Below are 18672 nucleotides of genomic sequence, written 5' to 3'. Positions count from 1 at the left end.
TGTCCAGTGAGAATAGACTAAACATTTTATGTCATTCGATCATGATCATTTGAATAATCCAATCCACGTGCTTAAGATCATAGCATCTCAACATACACAATTTATTTATGGATTTTCATCAATGACTTTGTTATGAATTGGTTTTTCCTGAGCCTGCTAAAGTGGTGGACAAGGTGAAGAAATTATTCTTCTATCAAATATGAACATTGATATTCTTAAGGTTTAAATTGGATCTGAGCACGAGGGACACGCAAATTTAGGGATGAAACGATACATTTATGTAATTTGTACCTTCAAATCCAAATAATGATCGAAGTATATATTTCCAACTTTTTGGGAAGAAGAGTTGGTTTTCAATGTTTGGAGATGTGTGACTTACGATCACTTGAAGAATTTACAAGTGAAAATCGTCATTAAAGATCATATATATGATCTGAAAATAATATGTTAGGGACAATATTGTCAAGTAATAAAAATTCAGAATAGAAGTGCAAAAGGAAATAAATGTTGGAAACAAGAAGTGCAATAAACATCATAGTACTTGTCCCAACTTTGTCCCAGCGGCTAGCACGTTAAATAAAAAATAAAACTAAAAGAAATCTCATTACAAGTAACATTAGCGGTCATTATATGATTAATTCGATAATATTTACATGATTAAATAAAAAAAAATAGAGACATGTACAATATTAATTTATTCACAATCTGAGAAAAGTTTTGTTTTGATGCCATTTCATATGTGAAGGGGCCACTTCATTTGTTACTACCAATTAATTCACTTGCAATTGTCTCAAATTCAAAGGCTGAATTTTTTCATTTGTTACTGCCAATTAATTCACTTGCAATTGTCTCAAATTCAAAGGCTGAATTTTTATAGTCTGTTTTAAACAAGACAAAAAATTGGTAAAAAGTGTTTCCACGATTTCTCGAAAAGAATAATTTTGTGTTGTGTTAATCAACAAGTTCTCAATTCCAAGTTAAATCATCGCCACTAGTCATATCATATTCGTTATTGTAACATTAAATTTCAAATTTAACGACTAAATGGAGGTAAACTAAAATTCAATAAATAACGAGAAATTTTGCTTTGAAGTTTGGTAACAGAGCTCATATTAACGTTTCCTAGACTCTCTCTTACAAATATGAATTCGTGCCTGTAAATGGAGATGTACTATGTTGGATCCATATGCATAGTAAAATAATAGAGTAGACAGAGATGCTAACTTACTGGCTTAAACATACAAATTTTTCCAAGAGGAAGAATATCTGGGTTATCGAATCCACTGCATGTGGGGATAAGCTTAATGTCAAAAAGAATCTCAAGGACAAAAATAAATTAGAATAAACTTTGAGGGAGATGGATGGAAGCACTCCAAAAATTCAAGCTAGACATAAATGGGGAGTCCACAACCATATTAATCTTAACATTGATATTGGATGGAGCCCATCATCTAGGGCAATGGTCAATAATTTATTAAAGACCGAAGACAGCAATATCAAGAAACAAAAAATAAAAGTAAAAGCGTTAACAAATGTTTGATTATGACCCTATGTTTATTGCGAGTCAAAAACGTAGATGGGTTCCATTTCCCTTTCCCTTCCATCTTCAATACTAGAGATGAACTAATTGCATATGCTTGAAATTTAGATTGAAGAATTGTTTGGGTCTTGGAATTTCGAACAACAACTGGATTAAAACAAGCAAAGTCATAGATTAAAAATTCATTTTGTATATTGAAAACATTAAAAACCTTAAAAGAAAAATAAGTTCCAAGATAACAACAACAGGCACTTAAATTACACTATCAAAATGGGAAACTAAACTAAACTCTAAACCCTAAAAACAGTTGGCAAATAATAACATTGAAATGAATAAAAAACGAGAGAAAAAAGACATAAATTTTTTTTTATCTTTAAGCTTGAAAAATTCATGCATGAAAATGGAACAACCCCAACGGAAACTTCCACCTCCGGCAGCCGCAAAACCAACTTTGACTGCGTCACATCTTACGCGCGCGCGCTTACCTAACTTGGGTGGTCGCCGGCGAGTTTTGTCTTGTTTACTAAAATCACTGCAAAACCCACATGCAGAAACCTTAGGAGACGGCGGGTCTATCGCCGGAGACACCCTTCCGGTGCGTAATCCCCGTCCTCTACCATTGGATCGGCTTTTCTTTGTCGTTATTCCGGCAGAATTCTTTTCTTCAACTTGATGGATATCTTCTCTTTGATTTGCCACTTTGTTCTATTCACCAGATAAGAACATATCGTCCAAAACCAATCCTGAAGATCCTTGTCTCCTAAATGAAACTTCCGATCTCATCAAACCAGCCATCATAAATCACCCGTTTCTCTCTCTAGAGTGTTTTTGAATGAAACTTGTGAAATTATGGAGTATTTTGCGATGTGTTGGCTTTGCTTAGACTTATCCCACAAAGTGTGTGTTATTTGAGCATATTTATACACACGTACATGCAGAGAAATAGAGGGTGAAGGATCCCACAATTTCCTATGGGTTGGTTTAATAGTTTAATGCGCATGATCAATGTGAGTTTTGCAAAAAAAAAATATGCTTTTCTACGTAGAAAAAGCACCTTTTTTGTTCAAAATTGGTAACATATTTTTTAATTTTTGTTGGAGACAAAAGATTGAGATTTCAAGACGCTCATAACAATAATTAAATACAAGTACGGTGACTTTGAATTTGGTGCAATTGTTGATAAAGCGCTAATTGTATGAATATGTCAATAATGTCATTATCACATTATAGAATTATCATTTATCCTAATTTTAAATAAAGATGAGGGGCTTAAGGCCTAACGATGGAAAATGTAAATGTTTTTGCTATAGAAAAATATGTTGACAAAACTTTACTGAATGTAAAAATAGCTTCTTCTTCTTTTAAAAAAGAAAAAAAGAAAAATTGTCTGGGCCCTGTCCATGGCTCCATCCGTCCAGCAGCATTTGTCATGACAGAGTATCATATCTATCAAAGAAGCTGTCAAGTAGAAAGTATACCAAGCATTGTTGTACTTATATAGTCTTTATATACTATCAAACCAGAAGTTAACAATGTAGGTCAAGGAATCTCCCACACTCACTTTTGAAGGACCTCAACATGCACAATGTTGGAAGATTTTACACAAGGTACCAAAGATTTTTTGTTTGTTACTTCTTGTTTCACAATAATTGCTAATTCTTTCCGTCTTGGAAAAAGTGACATTAAAGAAACGAGTACAGAGTACTAAAGCTTCCTTCCACATTGTGATTGGCGTTCTGAGATTGGTTGGTGTACATTATGGAACGGCTTTAAAATTTTTGTCTTCACTCATTTTCTTGAACCCCACTTGCCACCAAAGGGCTTTGGCCTTTTTCTTGATTTTTTATGAATCCTAAGAAAAGAGATTTCTCGGCTTATACTTTAGGGATTGGGAGCTATTTATATGGTCTTGCTTAGATAAAATTGGAGATGGGCGTTAAGTGAGTCTTCAGTTTTTGTATGGTTTTGTGAAAAGTTGAGCTTTAGTGCTCGATAATATGCCTGAATGGATTCTGATATTTGGATCATCCAATCTTCAAGTTTGAAATTTTAGAGTTGGGTTTTCTATAAAAGAGTTGTGCAAGTGCAGTCCACTGTACTATGAGGTTTAAGAAGGAATAATTCGTGAATATACTGGCCTGCAGTGTGTTTTGGATGTGACTGTGAAGGCATAAATCCAATAGTAGTTTCTGAAAGGGCTTCAATAATTTTTTTGATCAAGTTCTGTTATTTGGATTCTTATTACTGGGAATGTAAATTTGATACAAGAATGTCATCGTGTTTCTAGCCATTCAGATATACATCATATACAGTCTGTTGTGTAAGTAAACATAAGAGCCAGGCCAGAGAAAAGAAAATTCCGGCTTTCGTTAATCTTCAAACACAATCATCCCACAAGCTGAAGAAAGTAGCAATTCACTTATTGTAAGAGAAATTCTTTTTCGAATAAATCCACGAGGAACTCTAATGTTGTTGGAATTATTGGAGGTTTGATGGTCGATTCGACTTTGAATTTTGTAAAAGAGTTGACTATGCAGGATGAAGAAAATGGTCTTTCCTTTGTCCTTTGCTCTGACCCGATCTAAAGTCAGGAGCTTTTAGACCTGGAAAGAAGTTCTTTTCAGTTTCTTTATGGTAAAAACGAGTATGCACATATCGATTAGAGCTCAATTATACAAAATTTAAGGTAGGAAAGAATGTTTCTCGAGAAGTCAGGAGTTTCTTGCATTGTAATGCCTTGTCATATATCACATTGTTGGCATGATGAGGTTGCAGAGTGTTGCACTGTTCCTTCCCTTCATATGGGTGAATGTGTTGCCAAAGAGCCCTAGGAAGCTAAGTTGAGGACACTTGAAGTTGGCAGTTGATAAGTGTATTTTATGCACTTATTCGGACTACATAACTAGATTTTTATGTTGTCAAATTATTAATTTTTACTTAACTTGTGTTAATTTTCTTTTGTTTTTAATTATAGACCCGTTTTGAAGCAATTGGAAAAGAAAATAATCAATTGGCTATTACGTTGAGTTTGTGGACAAAATCTTGCAGAATAAAAGATGGAGGATCAAAATTGAGGAGAAAATGAAGAGAAGAACTAACTTGCATTACACGAAAGACTTGAGCACACAAAACCTATTGGACTTGGGCTCCTAATTTGTATACAGAAAAAGGGCTTTATTGTTTAAGTATATATACACATGCAGCTGAGAGAAAATTGGGAGGGATACACGCACAAAGGCCGGGGGCTTAATAAAAGATATTAGACGGCAGAAAAACAGGAGAAAATTCGGCGGCAGCAGATTGAAGGGGCTGAAAATTGGAGTGGTGGAATTTATAATTCGGCCAACTGCTTTGGGGAATTAAAACTTGGGCTGAGAATTAATTATAGATATTCATACAGGAAAAGCCGAGAGATTAAGCGGTCGAATTGATATTGTCGGCCAGCAGCTGGGAGTGAATTAAGTGGATTGCAAAAGTTGAATTATATATAGACACACCCACAGAAAGCCATAGCAAGGAGCTGAGAATTGGAATATTATATGCACAAAAAGGCTACTGGAATTGGATTTTGGAATTGAGAGTATAAGTGGCGGCTGGAATTAAAGAATTTGCAAGCTGAATTGATTATATTAGATGCACAAGAAAGTAGCAGCAGCTTGGAGGATAATACACACGCATACAAAGTCGGCGGCTGCAAAATAAAATTGAGGAATCATTTACGTTTGGTCGATTTTTGGTGATATTTTTCCACTTTTCTTTGTTTAATTTTAACATTATGCTTGGCTAGATTATTTTGTACTAGGATTTGCGATGAACCTTATATTATGAACTCTTAATCTTGAATTTTATTTATTTGACATTAAAACATGTTTTTAATTATTGAATGATTGGCATGGATTTTATTTTCTCTACAATTATATGCACAATAGTTGTATGGAATTTATAGTTTGTTTTACCCTCGAGAGATGAAAAATAAGTTAGACATTATGTTAATTGTCGTAAAGTCCGATAGGGGATAGAATATACCGCTATGCTTTACGTGATTTTTAAGTATTCATAAAACTTTAATGCATTTTTATATGTTCGCATTCGTCATAGAAATATAGTCGGATCGCATGTGAAAATAGGTTTAATTCTACTCGAGAGAGATTGTTAAAAAAATTAGGAATATTGGTCTTCATAATTGAATCGTGTTGTCAATTTTATAAAATTCGAATTAAAGGGGATTGATATAAGGGGATTCGGGATCCTAGTACGCATTTCGTTATCATATTTTTATAAAACTTGCATTTAATTATAATCACACATTTAATTTAGTTAATTTAGGCTTTATATTTATAAGTAGGTTATTAAATCATAATTTAGTTAGCGAAAATATCAAGAATTTCTATTGTTTCGGTTAAGGTGAAGATAATTTAAATTTAAATTAATACAATCTCTGTGGGATGATACTTGGACTCAAAATATCCACTTTATTACTTGAACGCGACCCGTGCACTTGCGGTGTAGGATTTTAGCGAACAAGTTTTTGGCGTCGTTGCCAAGGATTGTATTTTAGTTTAATTTCATTTATCTTGGCACTAATTCGAACTTTTCTTTTATTATTATTATTTTATTTATTTATTTATTATTATTATTTATTTTTTTTTTACAGTTATTTTAGCACTATTATTTTCTCTTGCATTTTATGTGAAATTCGAGGGACAGTGAATTGATACCAATTGATCCAGAAATCGAACGTACTTTTCACTGTAGGCAAAGAGAAGCGAGAGAAGTAAAACAACAAGAGATGGCCAACGGACAAAATAATCCAATTATTCAAGTGAACGAAGAAGCAGTGGTTAATGAAGGGAACATGCTAGTTGGGGACTTCATGACTCCACAAATTATTCAGAGCCAATCTATTATCGTTTATCCTTCGTTTGGACAACCAAACTTTCAGTTGAAGACCAATGCCATTCATTTGTTTCAAAATGGACATCAATTTTATGGCAAGGCCGATGAAAATCCACATACACATGTCTCTCGATTTTTGGAGACGTGTCAACACTTTAAATATCAAGGGATTTCAGATGATGCAATCAAATTGAGATTATTTCTACATACTCTACGGGATAGAGCGCTTGAATGGTTAGTTTCACAGCCTATTGATAGTATCATTACTTGGAATGACTTAGCTCAAAAATTCTGCACCAAATTCTTTCCACCAGCTAAGATTGCGAAGTTGAAGCACGACATGTCCATATTTCGACAGGGAGAAACCGAATCCTTTGATGAATCTTGGAATAGATTCAAGAACATGCTTCGGAAATGCCCTCATCATGGCATCAGTAAAGGGCTTCAAGTCCAATATTTTTATGCAGGTCTACTTCTATCTTATAAAAGCATGGTGGACTCATCATCCAATGGCTCTTTATCTACGAAGACAATTGATGAAGCTTTGGAATTGTTTGAGAGAGTGGCTACTACCACAGCCATGTGGGCCTCTGAGCGTGTTGTTCACAAGAAAGTACCAGGAGTTTATGAGGTGGATACGTATACAGCGTTGTCTACAAAAATTGACTCTTTGGTTCATAAGGTAGAGAGCATGTCACGGTCAGCCAATGCAGTACAGGCTAAAAGAGCAAGTTGTGAAGAATGTGGGGCGGATCATAGTACAGTAAATTGTCCAATTCTTATACAAGGTACGGAACACGTTGACTTCATACAAGGGGGTCAGCGCCAACAAAATAATCCATATTCTGACACCTACAACCCTAGTTGGAGGAAGCACCTGAATTTTTCCTGGAGCAATCAGAATCCCACTGCACCACATGGTTCTCAGTTTCAGCAAGCAGAGAAGAGAATTTCCTTAGAAGAGATGTTTGGTAAATTTATGAAAAAGACAGATCTGTGCATGGACGCGAATAATCAATTTATGAGGAAGACTGAGACAACTCTCTAGAATCAAAGTGTTGCAATTAAAAACTTGGAGACTCAGATGGGACAAATGGCACAAGCTATATCAGGCAGAGTACCAGGTACATTGCCAAGCAATACAGAGGTTAATCCCAAAGAACACTTCAAAGCAATTACTACTAGAAGTGGGGTCCAATTACCTGAGTTCCACGTTAAGAGGCCAACTGCAAATAAGGAAAAAGTACCCTCTGCTGATGAAGAGCATGCAGAACAGACTGAACAAACAACAGATACATCTATCAAAGAGAGTTCAAATACACCACAAGTTAAGGCAACTGCTCCTATTAAACCATTCGAGCCGCCAATTCCATTTCCTCAGAGGCTGCAAAAACACAAGTTAGACAAGCAGTATACAAAATTCCTTGAGGTCTTCAAAAAGCTTCACATCAACATCCCTTTCGCGGATGCTCTCGTTCAGATGCCTAGTTACACCAAATTATTGAAAGATATTTTATCTAACAAATGCAAGCTAGACGAACATGAGACTGTAATGTTGATAGAGGAATGTAGCGCCAGAATACAAAAGAAGCTACCTCCCAAATTAAAAGATCCAGGGAGCTTTATTGTGCCTTGCAGTATAGGCGATTATTATTTTGATAAAGCTTTATGTGATCTAGGTGCAAGTATTAATTTGATGCCATTATCTATTTTTAGGAAACTGGGTTTAGGGGAGGCTAAAGCAACTACAGTGACTTTACAGCTAGTTGATCGGTCTATCATGCACCTAAGAGGAATTATTGAGGATATCTTGGTGAAAGTGGACAACTTCATCTTCCTAGCTGATTTTCTCATTCTTGACATCATGGAGGACATGGACATTCCACTTATTTTGGGTCGGCCATTTTTCTCTACGGGTAGAGCCCTTATTGATGTGCAAAAAGGTCAACTGATTTTGAGACTTGGTGAAGAACATGTCACATTTAATGTGTTCAAGGCCATAAGATATCCGGCAGAGTTAGACAGTTGCTTCCAGATCGATGTGATTGATAATGCAGTAAATGATACGTTCCAGTTGCATAATCCACCAGATCCATATGAGGCATGCATTGCACACTCTCAATCTACTCAATCTGATTCTAATGAGATTGAAATATGCCCAAGAAATCTTGAAGCTAATCCTCCATATAGGCGCAAACCACACTTTGAGGAATTAGGCACTGGTCCTACAAAGCCTTTGCCATCAATTCAGAGGCCCCCTGAGTTAGAGCTCAAGCAATTGCCATCTCACCTTCGTTATGCCTACCTTGGAAAATCTTTCACATTGCCTGTTATTATTTCAAATTCCATTAGTAAGCTTGAAGAAAAGAGATTGTTAAGAGTACTCAGAGAAAATGAAACAGCTATTGGATGGTCTATTGCCGACATCAGAGGGATCAGCCCTACAATCTGCATGCATAAAATTCTCATGGAGGATAATTTTAGACTAAGTATAGACAGTCAGAGGAGACTCAATCCAAATATGAAAGAGGTAGTCAGAGCAGAAGTTTTGAAACTTTGGGATGCAGGGATCATCTATCCTATCTTAGACAGTGCATGGATTAGTCTTGTTCAGGTTGTGCCAAAAAAGGAGGTATTACAGTAGTGCAAAATGAGAAGAATGAACTGATTTCCACCAGAACTGTTACAGGATGGAGGGTATGCATTGATTATTGCAAACTCAACACTGCTACTCGAAAAGACCACTTTTCCCTTCCATTTATTGATCAGATGTTGGAAAGGTTAGCAGGTCACTCCTATTATTGTTTTATTGATGGATACTCCGACTATAATCAAATTCCAATAGCGCTCGAGGATCAAGAGAAGATTACGTTTACTTGTCCTTACGACACCTTTGCTTATCGTAGGATGCCATTTGGTCTATGTAATGCTCTCGCCACATTTCAGCGTTGCATGATGGCCATCTTCTCTGATATGGTGGAAAGATTCATAGAGGTCTTTATGGATGATTTCTCAGTTTTTGGTTCTTCATTTGATGAATGTCTTGAACACTTAAACTTGGTTTTGCAGCGGTGTAAGGAAACAAATTTGGTACTAAACTTGGAAAAGTGTCACTTCATGGTACAAGAGGGCATCGTGTTGGGACATCGAATTTCAGCTAAAGGGATTGAAGTGGACAAGGCAAAGATTCAAGTTATTGAGAAATTGCCACCACCAACCTCAATCAAGGGTGTTCGCAGTTTCCTTGGTCATGCTGGATTTTATCGGCGCTTCATCAAAGACTTCTCTAAGATCACTAAACCATTATGCAGTCTGCTAGTTAAGGATGTCCCTTTCAACTTCTCTGAAGAATGTCTATTGTCTTTCAACACTTTAAAGGAGAAGTTAATTTCAACGCCAGTAATTGTTGCACCAGATTAGAGTTTGCCCTTTGAACTAATGTGTGATGCAAGTGACTATGTAGTGGGAGCAGTATTGGGACAGCGACGAGATAAATTTTTTCACGTGCTCTATTATTCAAGCAAGACATTGAATGATGCACAGCTGAACTATGCCACCACTGAAAAGGAACTTTTAGTTGTAGTCTACGCCTTTGATAAATTTCGATCTTATCTTGTTGGATCAAAAGTAATAGTTTATACAGATCATGCAGCTTTAAAGTATCTGATGACAAAGAAAGATGCAAAGCCAAGACTAATCAGATGGGTATTACTTCTGCAAGAATTTGATTTAGAGATAAGAGATAAGAAGGGAAGTGAAAACTTAGTAGCTGATCACCTATCCCGACTTGAGCATGGAGAACAGGAAAAGTCAGTGAACATTAATGAGATCTTTCCAGATGAACAGATTTTCAATGTAAATGATGTACCTTGGTATGCTGATATAGTGAATTATCTAGCCAAATCCATTATTCCACCAGACTATTCAAGTCATCAAAAGAAGAAATTCTTTTCTGACTTGAAGTATTATTTTTGGGAGGACCCTATTCTTTACAGGCGGGGTCCAGATCAAATTATTAGGCGGTGTATTCCTAAAGAAGAGATCCCTCAGATACTCGAGCAGTGTCATTCATATGCCTATGCTGGACACTTTGGCGCATCAAAGACTGCCGCTAAAATTCTACAGTCTGGTTTTTACTGGCCATCGATATTTCGAGATACATTTGAATTTGTGAAGAGGTGTGATAGATGTCAGCGCACGAAAAATATCTCAGGAAAGAACGAGATGCCTCTGAATAGCATTCTGGAGGTAGAGCTCTTTGATGTGTGGGGGATCGACTTTATGGGGCCATTTCCCTCATCATTCTCGAATCAGTATATACTTGTCATCGTCGATTATGTTTTTAAATGGGTGGAAGCAGTAGCATTGCCAACCAACGATGCGAAGGTTGTAATTGGATTCCTAAAGAAGTATATTTTCACCCGTTAGGTACACCTCGAGCTATCATAAGTGACGGGTGCAAACACTTTTGCAATAAGTTTGAGTCTTTGCTGGCTAAATATGGCGTCCGACATCGTATAGCTACCCCTTATCACCCTCAGACCAGCGATCAAGTTGAAATCTCCAATCGAGAATTAAAGCGGATACTGGAGGTAACAGTGAGCTCTTCAAGAAAAGATTGGTCTAAGAAACTTGATGATGCTTTGTGGGCTTACAGAACAACTTTCAAAACACCTATAGGCATGTCTTTTTATCCTTTCGTTTTTGGGAAAGCGTGTCATTTTCCAATTGAATTGGAGCACCGAGCTTATTGGGCAGTCAAGAACTTGAACTTTAATTTAAAGGCCGTCGGTGAAAAGAGATTACTTCAGTTGAATGAAATGGATGAGTTTAGATTGGAAGCCTATGAAAACACAAAACTCTACAAGGAGCGCACAAAAAAGTGGCATGACATGCACATTCAAAGAAGGAAGTTTGAGGTTGGGCAACAAGTTTTGCTGTACAATTCTAGACTCAAACTTTTTCTTGGTAAATTGAGGTCTAGGTGGTCAGGGCCATACACCATAGTCAAGGTGTTTCCTTATGGGATAGTTGAAATAACTCATGAAAGTAAAGAGACCTTTAAGGTTAATGGACAACGGTTGAAACCATATTGGAACGGTGAATTTTTGAAAGAAAAATCAATCGTTCAACTTGCAACACCAAAATGAATGAACAAAAAAGTCGAGCTCTATACTATAAATCGAGCGCTTAATGGAAGGCAACTCATTCTTCTATCTCCTTTTGCTATTTTAATTAACTATTGCATTAAATATAGTTTTAGGGACTGCATTAATTTAGGAACTCATGCATTTAAATGGGTAGTGTTGGACACATTTTAAGTGGTACTTTCAGACCTGCACCAGTAACTTAGGCATATTTATTTATTAAGTTCATTTTATTTTGACATGGTTATCTAGGGTCATCGTTAACATCTTAGCATTCTATTGATCTTACATTGATGTGATATGCATCTTTAAGGTGGTACCTAAATCTCAATCTTTCTTGATATGAATTTATTGCAAATATTTAACTTTTGTATGCTATCACTAATATTTATTTTGAATACTTGAAATAGAGAATTAAAGCCTCACAACAAAGAAAAGCTACAGCTGTCGTGATACCTACCAATTGGAGCAGCCTAATCATTCATCGCATCCACATTGACCCCGGAGAGTTTCTGATCCTTACCTTTTACTTTGTTTAGTTTTGCTTCTACATTGGGGACAACATAGTATTTTAGTTTGGGGGTGGGTGAGTATTAGGATATTTAGAATACATACTTTTCAACTGCTAATCGAGTCCGTATAACTGTTTTAAAAAAATCATTCAAAAAAAATAAAAATAAAAATAAATAAATAAATAAATAATTGTCTAGTAGCGTTGACAACTTGCCGCTTATGAAGATATTATTTGTTTGAATTGAGTACATATTTAGTTAGATGTCGGATAACATCTTAACTTGTACTTTTACTTTAAAACTTATCCATGTTAGATTTGATTATTTGAGCACATAGCCATATTGATTTATCACTTAAGTTGGTACACAATGTAATTTTTGTAGAATTGTTGATGTTGTTGACTTAGATTTGAATAAAATTCCTAAGTACCTTATTTAGAAACAAAAATGCAAAAAAAAAAAAAAAAAAAAAGGGTAGTTTGGGGGTGAGAAGGTTAGTACTTGTCTTCATAGAAGTGTGATGGTTTGGAATTCTCGGATTCCGGTGTTAATTGAAAGGGTTTGAGTTAAAAAGTCTAAAACGGGCACTGATCATCATACATTTTTTTACTTCTTTTCGTAGCTTTTATGACCTGAGTGATTAAGCTTGTACGAGTCTTTAAAACTTGGTGCCCTAAAGTCGTCTGATTTGGGAGTCATTGGCCTAAAACTCGCTACAGGGGTCATCTAGAAAGTTTATTGGAAAGAAGCTTTGCACATAAGAGAAAATAAAAGTAAAAATAAATAAACAGTTGGATTCTCATATCAAAAGAAAAAGTAACACATCTTCTACTTATCTTCGTAGCCTTTTTGACTCGGGTTATTAAGCCTGCAAGGGTATCTAAAAACCTGATACCCTATAGTCGTCTGACTTGGGAGTCATCGACCTAAAGCTCGCTACATGGGTCATTTAGAAAGTTTAATGAAGAGAAGTCTTGCACAGGATATGTCATATGTATTGAAGAAGAAAAATTGAGATATAAATTATCAAAAGTGAGATGTGCCTAGTAATGACTTTGAGATTTGAATTCTAGAGATTGGCGGTGTGGTTATGATAAAGACTTACTATCTCTCTTTCTAGGTTTACAAGTATCTAATTCTGAACACTTGTATGGAAAAATGCATCATAATGATTTTTAGGAACCCCTTATGTACTAGAAATACCTCAAGATTGGAGAGAAAAGCATAAGGAGTGATTGTTACACAAGAGGTTTGAAGAAAAATGACCACAAGAGGGCTAGGACTATGAATAAATCAACAACATTTGATTGGTTGTATTCTAATATAGGTGTTAGTTCAATGTTGGCTAATCTCTCTCTCTCTCACACACACACTAAATCGAGCATCAGATAAGCAAATTTTTTATTTTTTATTTTTTATTTTTGATGTTATTTGGATATTTCTAAAATATTGCTTAAATTCGAACCTGAGGCATATGGTAAGTAGTTCGTCATTGAGTCTTTTATTTATGATTTGTTAAGTTAGAAATGTGTTATACTTAAGTTTTATTTTGTTTTGTTCGAGGACGAACAAATGTTTTAGTTTGGGGGTGTTTGACAAGTGCATTTTATGCACTTATTCGGACTACATAACTAGGTTTTTATGTCGTCAAATTATTAATTTTTACTTAACTTGTGTTAATTTTCTTTTGTTTTTAGTTATGGACCCGTTTTGAAACAATTGGAAAAGAAAATAATCAATTGGCTATTACGTTGAGTTTGTGGACAAAATATCGCAGAATAAAAGATTGAGGATCAAAATTGAGGAGAAAATGAAGAGAAGGACTAACTTGCATTACACGAAAGAATTGAGTACACAAAATCTATTGGACTTGGACTCCTAATTTGTATACAGAACAAGGGCTTTATTGTTTATGTATATATACACATGCAGCCGAGAGAAAACTGGGGGGGATATACGCACAAAGGCCGGGGGCTTAATAAAAGATATTAGACGGCAGAAAAATAGGAGAAAATTCGACGGCAGCAGATTGAAGGGGCCGAAAATTGGAGTGGTGGAATTTATAATTCGGCCAGCTGCTTTGGGGAATTAAAACTTGGGCTGAGAATTAATTGTAGATATTCATACAGGAAAAGCCGAGAGATTAAGCGGTGGAATTGATATTGTCGGCCAGCAGCTGGGAGTGAATTAAGTGGATTGCAAAAGTTGAATTATATATAGACACACCCACAGAAAGCCATAGCAAGGAGCTGAGAATTGGAATATTATATGCACAAAAAGGCTATTGGAATTGGATTTTGGAATTGAGAGTATAAGTGTGGCGGCTGGAATTAAAGAATTTGCAAGCTGAATTGATTATATTAGATGCACAAGAAAGTAGCAGCAGCTTGGAGGATAATACACACACATACAAAGTCGGCGGCTGCAAAATAAAATTGAGGAATCGTTCACGTTTGGTCGATTTTTGGTGATATTTTTTCACTTTTCTTTGTTTAATTTTAACATTATGCTTGGCTAGATTATTTTGTACTAGGATTTGCGATGAACCTTATATTATGAACCCTTAATCTTGAATTTTATTTATTTGACGTTAAAACATGTTTTTAATTATTGAATGATTGGCATGGATTTTATTTTCTCTACAATTAGATGCACAATAGTTGTATGGGATTTGTGGCTTGTCTTACCCTCGAGAGATGGAAAATAAGTTAGACATTATGTTAATTGTCGTAAAGTCCGATAGGGGATAAAAATATACCGCTATACTCTACGTGATCTTTAAGTATTCATAAAACTTTAATGCATTTTTATATGTTCGCATTCGTCATAGAAATATAGTCGGATCGCATGTGAAAATATGTTTAATTCTACTCGAGAGAGATTGTTAAACAAATTAGGAATATTGGTTTTCATAATTGAATCGTGTTGTCAATTTTATAAAATTCGGATTAAAGGGGATTGATATAAGGGGATTCGGGATCCTAGTACGCATTTTGTTATCATATTTTTATAAAACTTGCATTTAATTATAATCACACATTTAATTTAGTTAATTTAGGTTTTATATTTATAAGTAGGTTATTAAATCATAATTTAGTTAGCGAAAATATCAAGAATTTCTATTGTTTCAGTTAAGGTGAAGATAATTTAAATTTAAATTAATACAATCTCTGTGGGACGATACTTGGACTCAAAAGGTCCACTTTATTACTTGAACGTGACCCGTGCACTTGCGGTGTAGGATTTTAGTGGACAGCAGTTCTCCGCGAATCGGATTTCTAACCACCAATGCAACTTTGACGGCAAGATTTTATCAGGAAAAACTTCAAAATGAGGTATCTCATACTACAAAATGAGGTATCTTTTAGTGCATGTTTGGTATGCAATACTGGATGGACAAGACTCGAGAGGGTAGTAAAACATGATTTTAACTTTTTTCTTTCTTAATATTTTACAATGGTGTCAAATTCTCCTTACCAAACATGCCATTAATTTATTGACTAAATATTTTCTTGAAGTTACTTTGGCATCAACTTTCTAACTTTAATAAAAGAAAATTGCTCAAGAAAGACTCAGTTGTATCTGATAGATTTCTAATACAATGTTGAACCCATGTATTGGCAACCAACTAAATTAGCTACCGTTTGGCCCCCATTAAATTACGTTTTATTTTTCCCTATCCTATTTCCAACCATAGTCTTCCATAAAATAATATTACACGTAAATTGAAGATTTTTTTTTTTTACCACTCATTTATTTTAAAAAAAAAAATACTCTTTTACTCATTTTCATTTCCAAAAAAAAGGGGGCCAAACGGGGGCTTAATGATGAATGTAAAATGCATATAGATTTGTACAGTATCAAATTCATATACCATTCCAGCTTTATCATCAACCCTTCCATTTATTGACGCATTTGTGTCATCTTTAGTAGGCTAGATTTCATAGAGTACTCATGAAGAATGAAAAAGTTGTTTGTTATACTGTCCAATAGTGTAGATCAAACATGTACTTAATGCACTATGCCGTGCTTCGACGCTCTGCATTTGCATAGTTTAATCTTAAGCATAGATCTCCATCACTAGGATATCTATTACACTACCATTCAATTTTGTGCTAATTGGAATCTTCTTAAGTTTTATAATATTCTGATTACCAGAACAATAATAGTTTTCCATATATTACAAATGTCTAAATTTCAAGTTTTTGCGGGTTTCGAGGTTATACTGCCAGATAAAGCAACAATGGAACACACACTGATCCCTGCAACGGAAGCATTAGGCAGAAAAGACATTGAAGGAGCACAGAATTTGTTTAGAATTGCTTTGCAAGTTCTACTAGTCAAGGATGTTAACACTGTTATCCTGCCTCTGATGACGCTCGGGAACTTTTGCCACCAAATGATCCTCTATGGAAGAAATGCATTGACCCGATGGATGCATTAACCAGGTCAACAGTCAAGTATGCTCAATCATCCGATGGAGGTAAATAAAGAAATTTGGGGTGCACGATTGGTATACATTATTGGACAAAAATGAATAGTATAATGATCAAGGTGTTAGTTTCTTTTTCTTTTTAGTAGTTTTAAGTACTATCCAATCATCTGTACTCTACATGCTAAGGGTGTTATCTAGCTTTCTTTTCAATGAACATCTGAAAAATCTAGCTGTCGTCATTATTCTTTGCACTAACTATTCTTCATAAAGGATGTGGTGCATAAATTGATCTGCATTATGTGTTCTTGTATTTAAAGCTTTGAAAGAATATTAAATGGAAAATCTGTTTGGAAAATTAGTTTGGAGGCTCTTAGAATTCTACGTGATAATTATATTCTACATCTTGCCTCCTATCCCGTGACTAAACGGCCCAGCCCATCTTTACAGCCGTGCTGTGCTATCTAAAAAGAGAGAACTATAAGTACACCAACAGGCAAGAGAGTCTGTAAAGATTTGAATTATATTAAAAGTGAACGACAAAATGAAACAGTGTTAACTTCGAAAAACACACTTAAAAACAACCACTAACACGGAATGGATCAAAGGTAACAACAAAACAATTATAATATGTTATTAAACCACTTCAAATCCTGTTACTAGCACTCAAACACTCCAAAGTCGGAATTTGAGTGAGAAAACTGATATTTTTAATGAAAAATAAATGCAACCAAACATACCCTAAAAGAAGTAGTACAAATTTGTAATAATAATGATAATGATGTTGCTTTCATATTTAAGAAATGTTATAATTTATCTCAACGCAATCCGCAATTTCTAAGCGGACTATACATGTTAGGTTGGTATGTACAGATATGCGGAACTCAACATGAGCTATGCCAAACTTAACCATGTTAGACTCTAAGGGTGTGTTTGATTACTAATATTTTTCGTGAAAAATGTGTTTTTTCCATCCAAATTCCTACTTTTGTGCAATTTGATAGTCATTTTTTTCCAAGGAAAATGTTTTCCTACTTTTGGTCACGTGACTATATTTTCCTCAAAATCATGGAAAATATTTTCTTTAGGGGAAGTATGATTTTATTTTCCAAGGAATTCACTCTATATTTCTCTCTCTAATCTATCCACTCTCTCTCTCATCTACCCACTAATAAAAAACGGACAAGTATAATTTTTCTAGATTGAAAATTAGATCAATCAAACACATTTAATTGACAATTTTCAAGTAAATAAGTTTTAGGCAATTGAATTACCTAGAGTTTATATTCTTCCATGCGAATTCCATGCTTGCAATCAAATGTATCATAATTTTTTATTCAATTTTTAGCGGGTTTCTGAATACATAATATTATTCCAAAACGAAAATTCAAGATCATGGTGCAACTTAGCTAATTTACTAAGATTCGATTTGAGATTGATTTTAGAATAATATTTTTATTGTTAAATAATTTACAACAATTTCAAGCATCTGATAAAATTTTAAAAAGGTGATTATTAAAGAATATGTACCATCGGCAGCATATTTTCGTGACAACAAAATAGTAGTTTTTATATTCAACTTTAGCTTTGGCTTCTCTAATTATATATCATTAAAATGTTAATTTTAGCGCTTCCTAATAAAAGTAGTTCCTTTTATGTTCCAAGTTAATTAACATTCCAGAGTAATTTAATCGAATATTTTCTACTCTATGTATGACTATGTTTTTATTTTATAATTGTGTAGATTTTGAGATTTATTAGATATAATTTTTAATTTTAAATACAATTTATTTAATAATTTTTTATTATAAATACAACACACTTTATGTGTGACTATGATTTTTCACGACTGCCAATGTAAAGCTCCAAAATCTTAACCACAATCGAACTCAAAAATTCAGAATCCAATTTTAGATCACAAATTAAAAGTTGCAAAGATGGAAACCAAAATACCCCAAATAAGAACCTTTGTTAACTTAAATTTTTTTGCATAATCCAAATCCCACCAAGACCACAATATGTTCCTATTCCAAATCCTAACATAGTTGGTGTCTGAAGTTTTAATTACTGAATCATAATCAAACGTGAAATTTTCAATTGCTTGAAACTAAATATTCTCTTCATTTTTCTCTGATATTCGAGAGA

General features: G+C 34.6%; 1 pseudogene; it reads left to right on the top strand.

The window, feature by feature from the left end:
* Positions 1-2511: 2511 nt before the first annotated feature.
* On the top strand, positions 2512-18288 carry LOC111402938 (annotated as a pseudogene).
* Positions 18289-18672: the final 384 nt, after the last annotated feature.

The sequence above is a fragment of the Olea europaea genome, chromosome 1, assembly GCF_002742605.1.
Source record: "Olea europaea var. sylvestris chromosome 1, O_europaea_v1, whole genome shotgun sequence".
Taxonomy (NCBI): domain Eukaryota; kingdom Viridiplantae; phylum Streptophyta; class Magnoliopsida; order Lamiales; family Oleaceae; genus Olea; species Olea europaea.
This window is presented reverse-complemented; position numbering and strand designations above follow the sequence as displayed.